The sequence below is a fragment of the Podarcis gaigeae genome (genome assembly GCF_964106915.1).
Source record: "Podarcis gaigeae genome assembly, chromosome: 7".
In the NCBI taxonomy this organism is placed as follows: Eukaryota; Metazoa; Chordata; class Lepidosauria; order Squamata; family Lacertidae; genus Podarcis; species Podarcis gaigeae.
This window is the reverse complement of record NC_139683.1, coordinates 63,834,739-63,854,214: the sequence shown is the minus strand read 5'-3', so window position 1 is coordinate 63,854,214 and position 19,476 is coordinate 63,834,739. Positions and strand designations below refer to the sequence as shown.

Genomic DNA, 19,476 nt, shown 5'->3' with positions numbered 1-19,476 from the left:
AATGAGCAGGTGAAGCTTTTCCCAGACCAGAGGATGATCACCCACCAATAGAAGGCGTAGATCAAATGACAGGGACAGCTTTAAGAGTTGGCACCCTAACTACATAGAGGCTGTATAATATTATACAGGATTAGGGCTGGATCTAGACCAGTGTTTCCCAACCTTGTGCCTCCAGCTGTTTTTGAACTACAACTCCCATCATCCCTGACTAGCAAGACCAGTGGCAAGGGATGATGGGAATTGTAGTCCAAAAACAGCTGGAGGCACAAGGTTGGGAAACACTGATCTAGACACATCAAAGAAGTGTTTCAGTTTAAAGTGTTGTAAATTTAAACAGGGAAAACAGGTGGAGAAAAACAGGGCTTCATGTTGCCATCTGGTGGCACAATATTATATTGCACATGCAACGCATATACAGTGGTACCTCAGGTTAATTCAGGATAAACAAAAGGAAATACAGTGGTACCTCAGGTACCACTTAATGGTACTTAATTTGTTCCGGAGGTCCAAATTAAGTACCATTTGTTCCAGAACTTAATTTGTTCCGGAGGTCCGTACTTAATCTGAAACTGTTCTTAACCTGAAGCACCACTTTAGCTAATGGGGCCTCCTGCTGCCGCCACGCCGCCAGAGCACGATTTCTGTTCTCATCCTGAAGCAAAGTTCTTAACCTGAAGCACTATTTCTGGGTTAGTGGCGTCTGTAACCTGAAGCGTATGCAACCTGAGGTACCACTGTAAATGACTTTTTCTTTACCAGTCAATATATCTGAAGGAGTGATGAATGGAAAGAAGAACTCTTTCGAAGCACCAACACCAAGAACTCCCCAATTGTGCTTTCAAGATGACTAATGCAAATTAATAAAATGCTCCAATTTTTATTTAATTTAAAACAATGGGTTTTTGATGTTGTTGTTTTTAGATTTGTGTGTGTGGGTAGAGTTAGCCTAGAAAGATGGACTTGGAGACCAAAGACTGTCAAGAAAATATATGGGAATCAAGAGAGATGTGGGAAGTGTTCAGGCTACAGAAGTTGCCAGGTCACACAATCCAAAGATTCTTGTCACTTTCCAAGTCCTCAGCTGCTGAGAAAGATACAGCTTCTGCAGTCCTGCTTCTCCCTCTCATCCTTGTGAAGGCTAAAACAACAAGAGTCTTCCATGCTCTAGCACAGCGTGGAAAGGTCCTCAAGAAGCTGAAGGACACCAAACTCCCACCATCCCCAGACAGCAGAGGCCAATGGCACACCTTCCAACAATTCTCCAATTAAAATAGGGACGTCCCATTCCATAATGATAATTTTACTATCTAAACCCCACATATCTTATTGGGTTGCTCTGGCCACTCTGGGCAGCTTCCAACATATAAAAAAACATTAAAAACATTCAACATTTTTTAAAAAAAACTTTCCCTATACAGGGCTGCCTTCAGATGGCTTGGGGGTCGGATAACTCCACACCCTCCAACATTTCTCCAGTGAAAATAGGGACATCCTAAGGAAAATAGGGACACATGGAGGGTCTGCAATGGTCAGCGTTGATGATCATTGCAGCTCAGCAACATCTGAAGGGCCCAACCCTGACCTAGGAAAGTGGTGGGGAGGTGTGGGGGTGTGATGAGATAAATGAAAATTTGGGTGAGACAGAAGAAGCCATAGCTTTATCCTCTTCTACAGCCCCCTGTTTTAAGACACCGCAGGTTCTCCAGGTTGTCATCTGCACTCGCTCTAACTACTATTTCTGTAGCAAAATCTTTTTGTTAGTATTGGAGGAGTAAGGTTGCTGATAATTTCCTCTGCCAGCTCTAGAGTAATGGAGGGGAAATTTGTTACCCAAGTTGTGTTGTGTCCTAACAAACCTCTGATAAACGCAGATCAGGCACAGCGATTACAGCTGCAATCCTACCTCTGTTGCAAAATAGTAGAATGTGTGCTTTTATTTAAAATGCATCTCTGGGTTATTTGTGGGGCATAGGAATTCGTTCATCCCCCCCCCCCAAAAAAATATAGTCCAGCCCCCCAACAAGGTCTGAGGGACAGTGGACCAGCCCATGGCTGAAAAAGGTTGCTGATCCCTGGGCTAGAATATACTCCTTCAGGAACTAATTTTGAATGGCTCTCAGGTATTTTACCTTTCTGAGCTGCAGTCCAGTGTTTTTGCTTGATCTCAGCTGAATACAAAACATGTGTAAAGGCACTTTTGATGGAATTCCCTAAGCCGGCTGGTGGGCAGAGGGGAATCCAGTTATCCTCTCTCCTTTTTGCTTGTGGTGGGCTATGGGGACTGTGTGTATCACAGGAGCCAGCAGTGCTGTGTCTGATCATGCTTATCAACCCCATATATGCAATTGCTGTTGAAAGGAATGGGAATTATGTGTGTTTTGATGTGATAACTGGAGTTGACAGATGCCAGGCTAGAAGGGGCCTCTCTCTCTCTCTCTCTCTCTCTCTCTCTCTCTCTCTCTCTCTCTCTCTCTCTCTCTCTACCTTTAAGACCTCAGGAGCAAAGACTTCCTGCCCCCACCTTCCCCACCCAGCTATTGCTGCTGCTGCTGCTGCACTCTCTATTCTCACCTCTCTGGGTACAGGCTCTGCAATTCACAACCTCTGTGGTTTCAACAGTCTTATTTTGCTCGGACTCCTTTAAGGAACCTGGAAAGCAAAGACCTTGAAAAGTGTTGCTCTTTGTTTATGAGGATTCCCTTGAACCCAGTCAGGACAAGCTATTGGAATTTCTGCTCTGGGCGGGAAAGGAGGAATGGGCAGAAGGCCCGGCTTTGCATTAGCGCAGGGGGTAAGGGGTATCTTTTTATAGCCTGAGGACCACATTCACTACTGGACAATGTTCAGGGCCTTTGCCTCTTTTTATCCCCCCCCCCCCAATCTTGTTTGACGCACCTGAGCTTGCTCCAGCTGAGTAGCTGTGTCTCGCCCCTTAACAAAGTATGTTATCGTCACCTGCCCCCCCCCCAGCTTAAAAAAGCTGAGTGACCGCAAACCTCCTCCCAGACCCAACAAGTCTCGTGATCTCCACCTGATCGGCTAGTAAGCTGGGCTGTGTTCTCTCGGCTGCCTCAATCTCTTAAAGCGTACTTGCTGCTGCGCCAAACACCCCAGAGCCCATTGTGTTCATTGAGGGGGGGAGCACCTCTGGTTCTGGTGATGAGTCAACTTCCCTTGGTTCCTGCGAACTGTCAGTTGCGACTTTGATGTCCTCTGATGTCCATTGAGAACCTCTTAAATCCCCAGCTTCCCTTTCTGCATCTTCAGCTTGTCCCGGTGTGTACCAATAGTGGCTACACCCCATGCGTTTGCTCTAGTAACGGAAGAAGGCTTTGTGGCATTGGGTGTTTTGTTAGAGCAGGGGTCAGCACACTTTTTCAGCAGGGGGCCAGTCCACTGTCCCTCAGTCCTTGGTGGGGGGCTGGACTATATATATTTGTATTTGTATTTTTGTATTTTTATTAAAGATTTTCTTGTATTTTTTCCATGTAACATTTTTATAAACCAGTTTCATTTGTTGAGACATTAGGAAGAAAAGGGGGAGAGGGGTGGAGGGGGGAAGATGGGTGGGGACAATGTTTCTATTTTGCTTAATGTATGTAAGGTTTGGTGTCACCGTTGCTTGTGCAGCTTCTCTGCTGTTCACTTGTGTTCCTTTGCTGGTGAGGAAGGTTGGGGTTGGCCTAGGGTGTGGTTGTTTGTTTGTGATTGGCTGTGGTGATCTTTGTTTTCATGTGTGAGTGGGGTGGGTGGGTGTTTTGGATCAGGTTAGGGCTGGACTATATTTATTTGAGGGGGGGGAATGATCGAATTCCTATGCCCCACAAATAACCCAGAGATGCATTTTAAATAAAAGGACACATTCTACTCATGTAAAAACATGCTGATTCCCAGACCGACCGCGGGCCAGATTTAGAAGGTGATTGGGCTGGATCCAGCCCCCAGGCCTTAGTTTGCTTACCCATGTGTTAGAGAATTAGTTAACTAGAGTATTTGTGATTTCAGGATTGGAATTGCTGGGATGGGAATGGGTCCATGGGAGCCATTTCACATCAAGCAAGGCAATGCAGATGCCTTAGGGCTTCTCAGGTTTTTGCTCATGTGCCGCTGTATAGCACAGTATGTTTGCAAATGCTTTGGGACACATGACCAAGAGCAGCTGCTGCGCCGTCTTCTGCTCTGCCAGGGAATGTAAAGACACACCTCAGATTACTGGGTAGATGCAGACTAGCACCCAGGGCACTTCCAGACTGTTGCTATTTCCATCTGGGATTCAATCACATCCTGGCAAATTCAGGTTGCACAATTGTTGCTGACTGGGAGGCCTTGTATGATGGACTCACTTCCCAAAATAAATTAAAAATTAAAAAAAATGTCCAGTAGCACCTTAGAGACCAACTAAGTTTGTTCTGGGTATAAGCTTTCGTGTGCACGCACACTTCTTCAGATACTTTCCCAAAGATTGGGCTTTCCAATCAGCTCAGAGGAAACAAAGTAATTCTGTGGAGACTGGGGGTGGAAGGGAAGAGAGTGAGAAGGAATTTGGTTTAAGATCCCGGCTGAACTTTTGCAACAAGAGAGGGATAACAGTGGCTTTGATGTCATCTAACCTCCCCACAATCAAATCAGGACGAATGCTCGGTCAACAAGCTGCCTGGAAGCGCCCATCACCAAAGTGTGGAGCTCCCCTGCAAAAAGTGGTGGACCTACATTTGGGGGGTCCTGAAGCTTCAACTGTCATGGGCCCCCCTTTGCATCGAGCCACGGAGTCTGTTATCTTCTTCAACAGAGTCCTTCCACAACAGATGGCCACAATTTTATTATACCTGTGCTACTGATTCTCAAACTTTGGGATTGCTGAAATATATCCAACAACCACAAATCAATTGATTTGAGTTGTTTGACTCAAATTAGGTCTGCTTGCTAGACCCAAATTTGTTAAACAATGTGGACTAAAGTCACTTCTGAGGCCCTTCCAGGATTAGAGGCCCCGAAGCTTAAGCGTCATTATTTTCCTACTAGATCCTTCCCTGCCTGAAAGTGCTTACATGGCAAACAGCACACTGGAAAGTGATGGCAGGCTCAGGTTGCCACACATGTCAGCTCATAGGGAGCTGCTTTATGTGCATTTCATTCAGTATTATCTACTCAGCGCAGGTGGCACTGTGGTCTAAACCACTCAGCCTCTTGGGCTTGCCGATCAGAAGGTTGGCAGTTCAAATCCCCACAATGGGGTGAGCTCCCATTACTCTGTCCCAGCTTCTGCCAACCTAGAAATTCAAAAGCACGGCAGTGCAAGTAGATAAATAGGTACCACTGCAGTGGGAAGGTAAACAGCGTTTCCGTGTGCTCTGGTTTCCATCACGGTGTTTCATTGCACCAGAAGTAGTTTAGTCATGCTGGTCACATGACCTGGAAAGCTGTTTGTGGACAAACACCAGCTCCCTTGGCCTGAAAGCAAGATGAGTGCTACAACCCCATAGTCATCTTTGACTGGACTTAACCATCCAGGTGTCCTTTACCTTATTCTGCACTGACTGGCAGCAGCTCTCCAGGGTTTCAGACAAGCCAGCTGGAGATGGCAGGGATTGAACCTGGCACCTTTTGCATGCAAGCAAGACTGGCGCTGTGGGTTAAACCACAGAGGCTAGGGCTTGCCGATCAGAAGGTCGGCAGTTCGAATCCCCACGATGGGGTGAGCTCCTGTTCCTCGGTCCCTGCTCCTGCCAACCTAGCAGCTCGAAAGCACGTCAAAGTGCAAGTAGATAAATAGGTACCGCTCTGGTGGGAAGGTAAACGGCGTTTCTGTGCACTGCTCTGGTTCACCAGAAGCGGCTTAGTCATGCTGGCCACATGACCTGGAAGCTGTACGCTGGCTCCCTCGGCCAATAAAGTGAGATGAGCGCCGCAACCCCAGAGTCATTTGTAACTAGACTGAACTGTCAGGGGTCCCTTTACCTTTACCTTTAAGTGCCTTGACACTGAGTTATGCCCCCCATGTCCCCACTCATTGTGTTAGTGAGTGAATATGAGAAGCAACCCTCTTTTGTGTGGAACCAGCAGGATCAGACATGTGACACTTTCTATTGAAAAGGTTAACATGTTTTATTACCTGGTGTGAGCAAAACAAAATAATGGCTCCCAATCTTGTGTAGAAACTCCAGATGTGGCAATCCCTCTGCTGGCAAACAGACCTGTTTATCCCCATGCACTAAATTAGCCCCTGCTACTAAAACAAGCTGAAACTTCCTTCCACCCCATGTAGCCAGATGTGTATAAAATAAGCTTTTTCCACCTCCATTCATTCCCCAACTCCTTAACCGCCCTGCTGCTGTATCTAAAATGCACTTTCTATATAACACACAGCAGAGACTGGAACATTTGCTTTCAGAACTTGGTTGTTGCTATGAAAAGATTTAAGTCAGGATTACAACAAAGTCTGAACAGACATAATGTTTAGGAACAGTTCTTCCCACGATTTTGCTAGCGCTAGCATAGAGCAGCTTTTGCATTCTGTTCTTGCGTATCACTTTGATCCGACATGCTTTGACCTGATAAAAAATCCCACTGAATGAAATGGGAATTGCTTCTGAGTGGACATGCGTAGGATTGCAGGCTAAGTTGTCCTTATTTAAAGAGTTGTTTCTTATTTCAGAGTTCCAGGACCTAACAGACACAAAACGGTGAAGCAAGGTTTCTGCAAGGTGGCTGACATGGAAGGGGCGAGTCAGGAGGATGGAGGAGATGGGGGCGAGGATCCTGGCGCGCCCTGGGAGAAGACTTGCAAGCTGACCTGGAGCATGAATTTTTGAAAGACCCTGAGCATCAAGGCCGCCCTCAATGGGTCCCTGATGAAGGAGCACAGCAAAGTCAGCTGCAAGCTCTGTCACAGCTACTGCCACCATTGAAGGAGCTGCAGGCAACTTCTCCTTCAAAGACAGCCTCTGGGATGAACCAGGATACACTGAAGAGTCTTGTGGGCAGGCTTCAGAAGACCATGCCCAGCACTGAAGAGAGGGTGAAAGTCATTGAGCAAGAGAGGAGTCATCCTTTCTCAGCTCACCCAAGAACTCAGCCAAGTGTGGAATGAAGCTAACTGGATTTGAATGGTCTCATCCAAGTAGCTGAATGTCTGTCATGGTTACCATCCAAAGCACCTGATTCGTACCTGACCTCCTATTTGAAGTTTCGGCTTAACCCCAATGCTCCCAGCACCTACAGAGAGAATTCTCTGTATAACGCAAAAGCAAAAGATTCTCAGAAAGAAAATGAGAAAACAGATCCAAAACCATAGAGCTACTGTTCCTTATAAGAATATTATTGGACCAGGCAAAATCCATGGGAAGGGCTCCCGGTTTGCTACTTCTGTGCAATCCTATGCACCCCACCCATCTCATAATTGCAGATATGTGCATGATATTCCTGCTTTGGTCACAAGGCAGCACACAGGGAAATTCCGCCAGTGTTTTCCGCCTCCCCTCCTTGCAATCCTTCTGAAACACAGGCCCCAGTTATTGGGGATTAGATAGAACAGATGCATGTAAGATGCTTAGCGCTTTGGTCCAGACAAGGCCACTTTCCAATCAGCTCAGAGGAAACAAGGTAATTAGATGGAATCTTGGCCAGAGAGAAAGAGAAGGAATTTGGTTGTTACTAGACCATAAGATTCCTGTTCCAGCCCCTTCCCTCTTTTCACCGTGTTTCTCATTTCCCTCTCCTTGTACATAGCAGCTGATGTCAGCTAAGAGCTGCTAAACAGGTCAGGTCTCTGCTGAAGAAACTTGTGTCACTTAAGCAGGGCAATGAATCAAGAGTGTCCTTTTAAAAAGCAACAGCTTTTGGATTGGAGACAAACGGTGCTGTGTGTCCCTCTAGCTGTTTCTGGGATGGCAGGGAAGTTGGCAGGAAAGCTTCTCAATACAATTTAAGCTTTGTCTGACGGTCTCATCGTTAAAGAAATACACTCTGCTAATAAAGACAAAGAACATCAGTGCTGGGGAAGTGGTAGCATGCGGAGGGGAGATGAGCCACAATGACTGAGTTTCTGGTTATTACCAGATAATATGGGTTGGGAGCATGTGAATCAGACATGAGATGGTTTGAGGTGATTGGCCAAGCTTTTGGAGACTTGTAGCAGAGAATTGGACACAAAATGCTGTTTTGGTCGCATGTAACTTTGACTCTCTGAAAGCCCAGCTCTACACGTTTAGTTTTTTCACTCAGAAGTAAGTCCCACTATGTTTCCTGGGTGGCAGGATTGTCTAAACATGTCTCTGTCAGTGATGAATACCTATGAACCTGAAGCAAACTTCCCTTGCTGAGTAACAGAAGTAGAGATTTCCCATTTCTCTTGCCTTCCTTGCAGAGCTATTGATCAAAAGAGTGAAATAGTAATAGTCTGAATGTGAGTGAGGGAAAGAGAGGAGTAGGAGACTGAGGTTTGGTGGGGCAGACCCTTCAAAGAATTTTCTCCACGAAATGTTGGATCTGAAAAACCCCCAAAAAACATTCAAGGCTACTTTGGGAAATGTGTGTGCTCTGCCTTCACTTATTTTATTATACGAGATGGACAAAGAAAACTAATAACCCCGGCTGACCACTTAATTTTCAATTAAGTGTGCATAACTCTATGGATGCTTACCACACTTCCAGTGCATCTGGCAGAGGCTATTCAGCAAACAAGTGCTCATCAGAATCTGCAAGCATCCTCTTATGGGCAAGAATGGACAAGCTATCCATTTGTTTTGGGTATCCAGTGTCACCTTGCAAGAGAAATTGACTTTCTGGAAGTAATTGATTATTTTGTATTGAATGAGGGAAGGAAAGAAAGTTTTAATTTGAATGGGTTTGTTTATGAAATGCTTGCAGCTGTGTTGGAAACATTAGAATAAAAATAATCAGAATACTGACAAGATAATGCCTTTATTAGGACCAAAAAAAAAGGTGCAAAATGACCAGCAAGCTTTAGAGAGCTCTTCTCCAGGGTTGGATGTACGTTAAATAAAAGCAGGAGGAAAAAAGAAAAAAAACTGACATAGTAGAAAGCCCCCAATGTGGGCTATGATGTAATTTCAGAAATGTAGAAAATGCAAATCCGGAATTAGAATAGAAACTTTTCTGACATTCTTCACCGTATTGTGTGTGAGAGATAGGAACTTGATGCAGAGGGGAAGCCCATGTTACAAGTTTGTGCTGGTCTGAAAAAATGATGCTAGGCCCCTGAGGGCATTTGATTTTCTCACACCCCCCACCGACCGCCATGATCCCAGTGAGGCAACTTTATCACAGTGCTGCACTATACTGAATAAAATTTTTTATTGTGCCTTCTGTGGGCACCCACTCCTTTTCCCTCCCTTTGTCACTTTGTATGGCCCTCTTTCTTAAGTATGTGAGACCTTGCTCTCTGCTCCTGCACAAACAGGCTTGTTTCCTTTCACTTCTGAATGGCAGATTCTGCTGCAAGGTTCAAGGTTGCAACTGGCCAGCCTTCCCTTCTTACATGGATCCCCTTTCCCAACATACAGGATTTGCTGGTCACAGACCATGTTCGGGTCCTCATTGGGCTGGGGTGGTTTTGGGGGGGCAGAGGGTCTCCTTTGGGTTTTACCCTCCAATATTTTTTTCACTTCTGCAAACTTTAGGGTTTCCTGAAGGTTGAGACTGAGCTCCATCTCATGTTTAGGATTAACCCAGTTTTGGCTTCAACGTTGCTGGTACTCGGCATCTGAGCTATTAGTGATGATGGATTGCATCATCATAGTACTTTCAAGTGGTCAAAGCTCTTCACATTGATTTATGGAGTTATAATCCTTACAGTAAACCTGAACACGAATATTAACCCACATTGTTGGAATTAGGATTTCTATGTTGCAGATGAGGGCTGAGTCTTTGTCCTTTTCTTTCTTTCTTTCTTTCTTTCTTTCTTTCTTTCTTTCTTTCTTTCTTTCTTTCTTTTGTAAAGGGACCCCTGACCATTAGGTTGAGTTGTGGACGACTCTGGGGTTGCGGTGCTCATCTCGCTCTATAGGCCAAGGGAGCCGGCGTTTGTCCGCCGACAGCTTCCGGGTCATGTGGCCAGCATGACTAAGCCACTTCTGGCAAACCAGAGCAGTGCATGGAAACACAGTTTACCTTCCCGCTGGAGTGGTACCTATTTATCTACTTGTGCAACGGGAGCTCACCCCGTCGCAGAGATTCAAACCGCCGACCTTCTGATCGGCAAGCTCTAGGCTCTGTGGTTTAACCCACAGCACCACCCACATCCCTTACTTACTTACTTACTTACTTACTTACCTACTTACTAAATGTGTGGCAGGAGTTTTGAACCACTCCCTCATATGTATCTGAGCCGATTCAACCCTCTACACCAGAATATCCAAGTACCAGAGCAACAGTCCCATGAAGAACTATTGCAATTTATCAGGGATGCATCTACAGAAACAGAGCAAAGGGACATTTATGGACATCATTCATAATACTACATCTGAATTGAGCCTCTGTCTGGGTCTGTAGATACTTTCATTGAGGCCTAGGCATGTGTGTCCATCCCCCTCCTCCAGTCCACTTCTGCCAAAATCTGCAACCAGCTGTCATCTGGAAAATGCAGCTACTTGTGGAGGAAAATGAAGTTAATTCTTTTGAACCAGCAGCTTCTCTGTTGTGAAGGCTCAGGCTGGCAGCATTTCTCAAGCTGCCACTTGGAGAGTACTTAACAATGGCTCGTTGTGGCAGAGTTTTGACAAACAGCTGCAGCAGCAGAGTCCGTGTGTGATTTTTCTTAACACCCTGTTTTAGTGCTGGTACCAAGGGTTGCTTATGCCCCTGTGTAGGAGTAGGAAACTGAAGAAGAAGTGTGCCTAATAAAACTTTAAGAACCTTTGAAGATATAAAGTACTGGGAGTTTAAGGCTGCAGGATTAGTTGGTGCTTTAACCCCGACTCTATAAAAAGCTTAGATCTAGGTATAAATGTCACAACTCTTTGAAATACCCATCTTCACCATCTTAGTCCATGTTGTGGATCTAAATATGCACTTGTCTAAAACAGAAAAATATGCTAAAATTAGTATTTTTAGTCATTAGTAATACGTGTCCTGCAATCCTAACCAATCTGATTCTGGGAAGACACACTCCTGCCACGCCACTTTTATCATGGCCACAGGCAGAACCTCCAGGAGAAAGTTCGAGATCATGCCTTCAAGTTTAGGCTTTCTGGTTTATTAAGAACCTGAGACCAGTGTAGGCTTGAGTGCTTAGGCTGGATCTTCTTAGGGTCAGGCGGCTTTGAAGTGCTGCCCAAAGTTTCTACAGGTTAAGCAGCTCAGTGTGTTTTTAGGGTGGCATAGTTTGTTTGATTCTATTTTGCTACTGCAGGTGCTCTTTCTGAATTTGCCCCTTTCCTGAAGTGTAATTTGCTTCCAGATGGCGCCACTGTGTGGCAACCTCTGATAACACTGGGCAACAATTTTTTACTTTTTGAATGTTGTCTAGATTTCTACAACTGATTTAGGGTATTTTTGCACTGCTGAATCAGGAAATGGCATCCGTTTCTCTCCATCAGGTCAGGTTTTTGTGCTATGTTGATTTGAAAAAAATCAGATCTTGTGACAAAATGGATTACATTTTTGTGGCATTATCAGCTGATTTTTGTCAACACATATCATCCTAAATATGTTTTTAAGAGAAAAAAATGTTTTTCCAACAACATATATTGATTACCTGATAGAAACATCGATTACTGTAAACTGAATAGTGGGCATTGACAAAGGTAAGTACACGTAAATTGCATGTTGTTTCACCATTTTTCAAACTTCAGGGCTTGAACTTCCGTTTCTTGGAACTCCAGGAATGCTCAGCGGCAGGGAGGTCTCTCTTCAGAGTCCAACAGTAGTCAGCCATCATGACTGCGTCCCAGCGACCCTGATACCTGGTCTCCATCTCTTTCATGTCCTGGTGGAATCTCTCCCCCTGCTCGTCACTCATTGAACCCAGGTTCTCAGGAAACCGGTCCATATGTGAAAATAGGTAGTGCATCTTGACGCTCATGTTGCAGCCCAGGTTTATGAAAGCAGTCATGCTTTGACAAGTTCTGCGTAATTTCTGGCCTTATTGTTGCCAAGAAAGTTCTTCACTACCAGAACAAATGCCTTCCATGCTTCCAGTTCCACTTCGTTCATTGAGTTTCCGAACTCTGGATCTCTGACGGATCTGAGGACCGTCAAAGATACCAGCTTTCAACTTCTCCATGGTCAATCCTGGAAAAGCCTGGCACAAGTAAGTGAAGCAGTCACCACCCTTGTCCAGAGCCTTGGTGAACTGCTTGATTAAGCTGAGCTTGATGTGCAGCGGTGGGAAGAGTATTCTGTCTCTGTCCACCAGAGGGTCATTGATGACGTTCCTTTTTTTGCAAGGCACCAATTCCTCCCACACAGGCCAGTCCTTCTTCGTGTAATGCTGAGCATGGTCCCTACTATCCCACATGCACAGAAAACATGGGTACTTGGTGAAGCCAGACTGTTGTCCCAACAAAAAGTTCACCATCTTCAGGTCAACACAAATAAACCACTTATGCTGATCATAACCAATTTTCTCCAGCACATCCTTCACCGCTTCATAGATCTCCTTCAGTGTAGTCGAGTGAGCCAGGGGTATAGAGGCAATCTGGTTGCCGTTGTGTAGGAGAACACATTTCAGTGATCATTTGCTGCTGTCAATGAACAGTCTCCAATCTTTGGGTTCGTACTGTGGCACTCCAAGATTGAGCAGAAGCTGCGCAATATTTACACAGTACACCAAGTCCTTCTCTTCCGAGAAAAAACGGAGGTACTCTTGATGCCTGTTGCGGAAGAAGCTGATGCGAGCACTGTCAGAGAGGAGGTTTTTTTCCTTCAATCTGCATGCCAACAGTTCGGCAGAGCCCTTTGACAATTCTTCGTGGGGCAGCTGCCCCATTAACTTAGTTTTGATCCCCCAACTTTATGCTTTGCCACACCTATTTATGGAAGATTTCGAGGTTTTATGACTTCAAACTGATCCCTTTTCGACATAATCACCCAGAACTATCGGACCTGAATACTTCTTGTCATTAAAATAATCATTTCCAATCAAAACAATTATTCGACATGGCATTTTACCCCCACCAACTTCTTCTAAAATGCTCCACACAAGCACACATGTGAACAAAAACGTTAAAAAAAGACATGTGGCCATAGCTCAAAAACCGGACATGATTGAGCAAAACCAATGTGATTTTTGGATTCAGCACAACAGATTCATCCTAAATCAACTGAAAAAACGCAGACAATAAATTTGTTGTTGACCAGTGTAATTTACTGTTTTCCAATTGCTTCTGCAAAATGCTGTTCGCAAGCCTTTTTGCCACTTCCTGTGGCCTCTTTTTATTGTTGGAGGCGCTATTTCTATTCTGCTAGTAGAGCTGTTCCTCTCCACTCGGGGAAACACAATGCTGTCGATCCCACTGCTTAATTTCTATAGCCAATATTGAGAAAACCTAATCCGCAACTGGACCTAACGGTTAGGGGTCCCTTTACCTTTACCTTTTAATCAGTACAGTGGTACCTCGGGTTACATACGCTTCAGGTTACATACGCTTCAAGTACAGACTCCACTAACCCAGAAATAGTACCTCGGGTTAAGAACTTTGCTTCAGGATGAGAACAGAAATCGTGCAGCGGCGGCGCAGCAGCAGCAGGAGGCCCCATTAGCTAAAGTGGTGCTTCAGGTTAAGAACAGTTTCAGGTTAAGAACGGACCTCCGGAACGAATTAAGTACTTAACCCGAGGTACCACTGTATTAGGGGAACTTCTCCTCTCCATTTCTGCCTTACTGCTACAGTTACAAAACAGTGTATTTTTTTCCTGATCCTGAACCCTCTCAGGAGTATTTGCACAGTGAATAGGTGTCTTCTTTTTTGCCCTTTCTCTACAGCAGAGGTCACCAACTTTTTGGGTATGTGTGCACATATAAAAATGTGATGAGTGAACAACCACCAGCTGCTCTCCTTGTACAGTGGTACCTCGGGTTAAGAACTTAATTCGTTCTGGAGGTCCGTTCTTAACCTGAAACTGTTCTTAACCTGAGGTACCACTTTAGCTAATGGGGCCTTCTGCTGCCGCCGCCGTGCAATTTCTGTTCCCAGCCTGAGGTAAAGTTCTTAACCCGAGGTACTATTTCTGGGTTAGCAGAGTCTGTAACCTGAAGCGTCTGTAACCCAAGGTACCACTGTACCCTGAATTTAATACCCCACAACCTTGGTATTAAAAGTTGTCTGGATACACACACACTTCCAAGGGATCTGAGCCAGATCCAGCAGAATTAAAATGGATCCTCTTGAATTTGCATCATTTTACACAGCGTCTCTCCCCCCCCCCCCAACCACCTGCAGATTAACACTTGCAGTGGTAGACTGCATAATAAAAATCGCAGATTCAGTGCATGCTAACACCACAAAAACACTGATTCAAAGCACAGATCCTTGTGATTTTCACATAGGCCAACAACAAAACTGCCAACAAATTACAGAAAGCACTCATGAGTACAGGTGATCTGCGATTTGATGGTGCATTTGGGGGGGATTCGTAAGAATCCATGCTGCAGTATTGGGAAGGATTAGTTTCTTTCCAGGAAAAGCATGGCCTTGAAGGAAGGACATCTGGATCTTGTGAAAACAATGGCATAGCATCTGTGCAATTACGGCAGGGTGGGGGAGAAAAATCATCTGGAAAAGGTCTCTACATTTAAGGGAATTAGATGGCAAGTGTCAGCAGATCAAAAGACCCAGCTGGCCAGTAGCTCATATGCAACAACGGCCAGAGGATGTATGTTGCAAAAGAGGCATTGCAAAATGAAGCAAGTCAGGCTTGCAAGTCAAACCAGCATTTGTGCCTCCAGCTTAAATATACTTGCACTATTGTTACGTACTCCAGTTTACCTTCTATAGATTTCAAGTGAAATGTGAGCCAGAACGTCCCTTGAAGTCACCAGGAAGCCTTACACTTTTCCACACCTACACTACTTACTGTAGACCTGACTCACAGGTCAATGTTTTCAGAATTACTGGGGAAATCTTCACAAATGCAAAAGCATCAAAATAAAAAAATGAAGTCTCTGCTTTTCCCAGTGCTTGTCCAATGTTTATTAGAATTCATATGGAGCGGATTATTTCCAGGATTTGAGCAAATCGTCATCATCACATACTACCATGGTGAATATAAAAGTGAGGGATTCCACAGGAATAGTGGTGTTAATTTCTAACAGAGGCGACAGACCTGTGGCTCATTAAAACGTAAAGTACCAAGAGATTGTTCCCCCCGCAATTAAAATAAATAGTTCCAAAGTACAGCAGTGGTACAGAAAGGCTGTTTTTAAAACCAGCACTAACCATCAAAATTACAATTATTCTGTGGGTTCAACACTACCGTTGTGTAGTATTTTTCTCTCCAAATAAGCAGGTCGCCATTTGACCTGCAGTGTATATAGAAGCTTTTCCTTTATATATATTTGGCTGGCCTTTCGAGTGGTCTGGTTCAGGGATTTGTATTATTTTTTTTCCAATGTCAAGCTCTTTGTTTACTAAGATTTACTGGAGTCTAGGATTTCTATTACTGACAAGAACTTCAGAATCTACTTTTAATGTGTTCTGGGGCCATTTGCAGTTGATGCAGCCTGAAGTTGCGGACAAGATGTGCTCCCCTGGAGCCCTGCCCTTCCTGACTAGTTCGAAAATCAGCTGAAATGAGGTGACCAGTAAACACTTCATTGTGTGAGGGTATGGTGCCAGCCACACTTAAAAGAGGCGGTGGTGAGGCTGCTGCTTAAAAAGCCCACTTTTGGTGTGCCATCAGCCAGCTGCAAACACCCTTTTTTGGGGGGGGAGGTGGTGGCAGAACCATTACTAGAGGACACTGGTTTTCTACATCTTAGTTTAGGCCTGGTTGACCAGATGGATGGACCAGTAAACTGGAATCCTTGGAAGATGTTGATTCTTGAGGCTAGGTGGTTCCCATGTTTGGAAGACAGGCTAGTTGCCTGTTCTGAATGGGACACACCCTCTAACACTTAGAGGAGGGGGGAGTACTCCTGGATATACCAGTCAGTGGAGGACCAAATGGTCTCTGTTACTAGGAGTGCCGTTTACCAGCTCTGTCTGGTACTCCAGCCATGGTGGCATCTGGATTGGGGTCATTCGGCAACTACAGTCCGTGCACTGGTTAACCTCAAGCCTGGATGACTGCTCTACGCTCTGTGTGGTACTGCCCTTGGGCTTGGACCAGAAGCACCAAAACAGTGGTGAGACTGCTAAAAGGGCATGCAACCACTTTGCTAAAACATCAACACTGACTGCCCATTATACTAGGTCAAGCTCAAGGTTCTTGAGCTGATATACAAAGCCCTGAACTTGGGCCCAAGTTGTTTCAAGCGCCACCTGAGCCTTTCTATCGCATCTCTGTCATTGAAATTATCCAGGAGTGCTGTAAGTTGTCTCCCGTGCCACAGAGGCCCAACTGGCCTCAACTAGAAGCCAGGTATTTAGTGTCCATGATCCCATGCTGTGGAAAACTCTTCCAGCACAGATTTGACAGACATCCTTGCTTCTGACTTTCAGTTGTCTCTTGAAGACTTTTTCATGGCAATAGACCTATGCAGCTGTTTAAACTTTTATTTTTAATTAGCCAGTCACCATGCTACCCAGATTTGATGATATAGGGGTATAAAAACTATCCCAAAAGCTCATTATATATAAATGGTCTTTTGAACAGTATTGCTCCTCTCCCCCTGCAGTTTACATATATTCCTAGCTGAGAGGTTAGCTTCACATGCAATTATGAATCGTAATACTTTCAACTTCAACGTCGCCACAAAAACTTAAGCATTTACTGTGACTTACAACATAACTGGCACAGTAACAGAGCATTCTAATTATATACCAATGCTTTATTGGAAAAAGACTACACAAACTTAACTGAACAGGGCATGGTTTTCATAGTACTGTAATATTAAGATAGAAAGATGTAGTTATGTATCAGTTGCAGCAGAATTCAGGTTATCAGATATCCAAACTAATGAGAGCACCTTTTGCACTTCTGGCAAGAAATCCCACCAACCTGTCATTATAAATTACCATAGGATGCTACTAGCAAGAGCTAGAAGACAGTTTAACACAGAGTATCATAGCTTAGTAAATGACAGGGAAGGTGGGTCTACCTCATCAAACCAAGTTTTACAATGTTACTGACATCAAGATTGCTGTGAATAATGTATTCTACTTCAGTGCAGCACACATTAGTAAATGGCTAATTTGTGTCAACAGAAGTGGAATTTCAATTATCAGTACACCTGGAAATTGGGTTACATTGATGAAGACCACTGTCCCTCATGCCAGGTTTGGCAACATCTTGAGAAGTGACCAAACCTGTTCTTAAAAAGTGACGATGAAGTTGTGTTTCGATCCACAACCTTGATATAAGATGGAAGAACTCAGAATTCAAATTGTGATGAAGTCTGATGCCCCCACCTCAGGATTCTTCATGCGAGGTTTGCCAACAATATCTCAAGAGGTAGCAGAACTGATGCCAAAAGATGTGTGAAAGTAACATCTTGATTCAAAATGGCAGCTACCATCCAAATCTTGACTGCCACCCCCTTGTGCAAAATTTAGCGAGGATATCTTGAGAGCAGCGAAACCTATAGAGAACAGATGGCACAGACAAATCACTCCCCCAAACTAGATTTTGATGTGAATTGTTTGTGAAATAGGAATTTTTCATTTCTTCCCTCTACTCTCCAAAAGTAGAGATTGACACTTTTTGTCAGTTATTAACAAAATACATTACTAGTAATGGAGCAAATCCTGAGTTTCAGCCCTCGTTTTTAACAGCCAACAACGTTCCAGGAATCTTACAACTTTGCACATGTTCCTAGTACTCTAAGGCAAGAGGAGCTGCAATCTTCTTCACAAGGAACCCAATCTCTTGATATTTGATGTTTGACAATATAGCTATTATATGCAAAGGTTCTATGTTAGTATAGATGTGAGTTCTGCCCTGAGGGTATTAAAATACTGTGGCTGAACATAGCTTTTTGCTGGTTCAGCATCAGGCTTTCTTTCTTTCTTAAAAGGAGTAACAGAACAAAATAGATTAGACTTCATTTTCACTTTGGCAAAAGTACTTTTAATAATGCGCTTTTTGACATTCCTGCAAGTTGCAAGGTACTTCAACTCAAGTTCTCTCAGAATGTTGTTTTTATTCTCTTAAACTTTGTGGAGTTTTTCCTCAAAACAGTAGATGAAGTAAACCTGTGTCTGCATGTATTACTTCTGAGTGCAATGAAGGCTGAGTGTTTTCTTCTTCACCCCTCAAAATTTCTATAAATAGAAAGCAAGCACATCAAGGAAAAAGGCTCTGTTACAATCTTCCCAACTTGTTTTTTATGTGCAGATCTCTTTTTTCTTTTTTTAAAAAAGAGGATCCAAAATCAATGGGGGAAACAAAATTGAGGTAAATACTCAAGCTACAATAAAGTTAGTTTGAAATAATTGTCATTTGTGCTTTAGATAAGTCCATGCAAGTTTAGGCCACATCTACAATTCTGAGTCACCATACTATTAACAGGAATTGTGCTGTTCACACATTTATTTGATTTGCCTTGCAGTGGGGCGATTGTGCTTTAAAAAGTTAATATGGAAAAAAGTTACCAGCTTTTTTGCGTGACATGCGGCTTATTCACTGAATGGATGGAAGACAACAGAAGTAGTTCTGAGCAACTGCAGCAAGACTCATTTGGACAGAATGTCAAACTGACTTTCAGAGTTCTGAACAACATTCCCACTTGCAGTAGCAGGGTAATGTACAAAACCAGAATAAAGCTTCCTAGGATTCCAATCTCTTGGGTAGGAAGGAAAACATGAAGTCAAATACTATAGACAATTAGAGTGTAATCAACAACAATATAGTAAAATACCTGTCATAAGGCCCAAGTCAGAATGCAAAGGTGACGTGTGTAGCTATTAATCCAGTCACAGATTCCTCTCTTCCCCCATCCCAAAGTTGAGAGATTAAATACATCCTTAACTCTTTATACCCTCCATTACCTGTTTGCTGAATGTGACAAGCATGAATAATCCAAATTAGAAGATTGCTAATTGATGTTTTCAATGTTTAATAAAACTTTGTAACAGGATATTTGGGCCACATGTATTTTTTTTTGTGGGGGGGGGAAATACCATATTAATTACTAACGCATAATAATTAAAACATAATGGTTTCCTGTTCAGAGCTTCATTTAATAAGCTGAAAGAGGAGCAAAATGATACTGCCAAATGTAAACACCGAGTATTTAAAAGTTATCCCTTCCATGTGGACTATTTCAGTGAAGGGGAACCCTAAATGTAAATGGCAGCACATGACTTTTCCTTTTTTTAAAAAAAATATATAAAAAAAACTTTAAACTTAAGCAGT

The 19,476-nt window shown here is 43.7% G+C and overlaps 1 long non-coding RNA gene across 1 annotated transcript; it reads left to right on the top strand.

The window, feature by feature from the left end:
• Positions 1 to 14,391: 14,391 nt before the first annotated feature.
• Positions 14,392 to 18,293, top strand: LOC310848434. The gene is made up of 2 exons (XR_014566377.1): positions 14,392 to 15,851; positions 16,551 to 18,293. It is a non-coding gene; the product is annotated as an uncharacterized lncRNA (long non-coding RNA).
• The last annotated feature ends 1,183 nt before the right edge of the window (positions 18,294 to 19,476 follow it).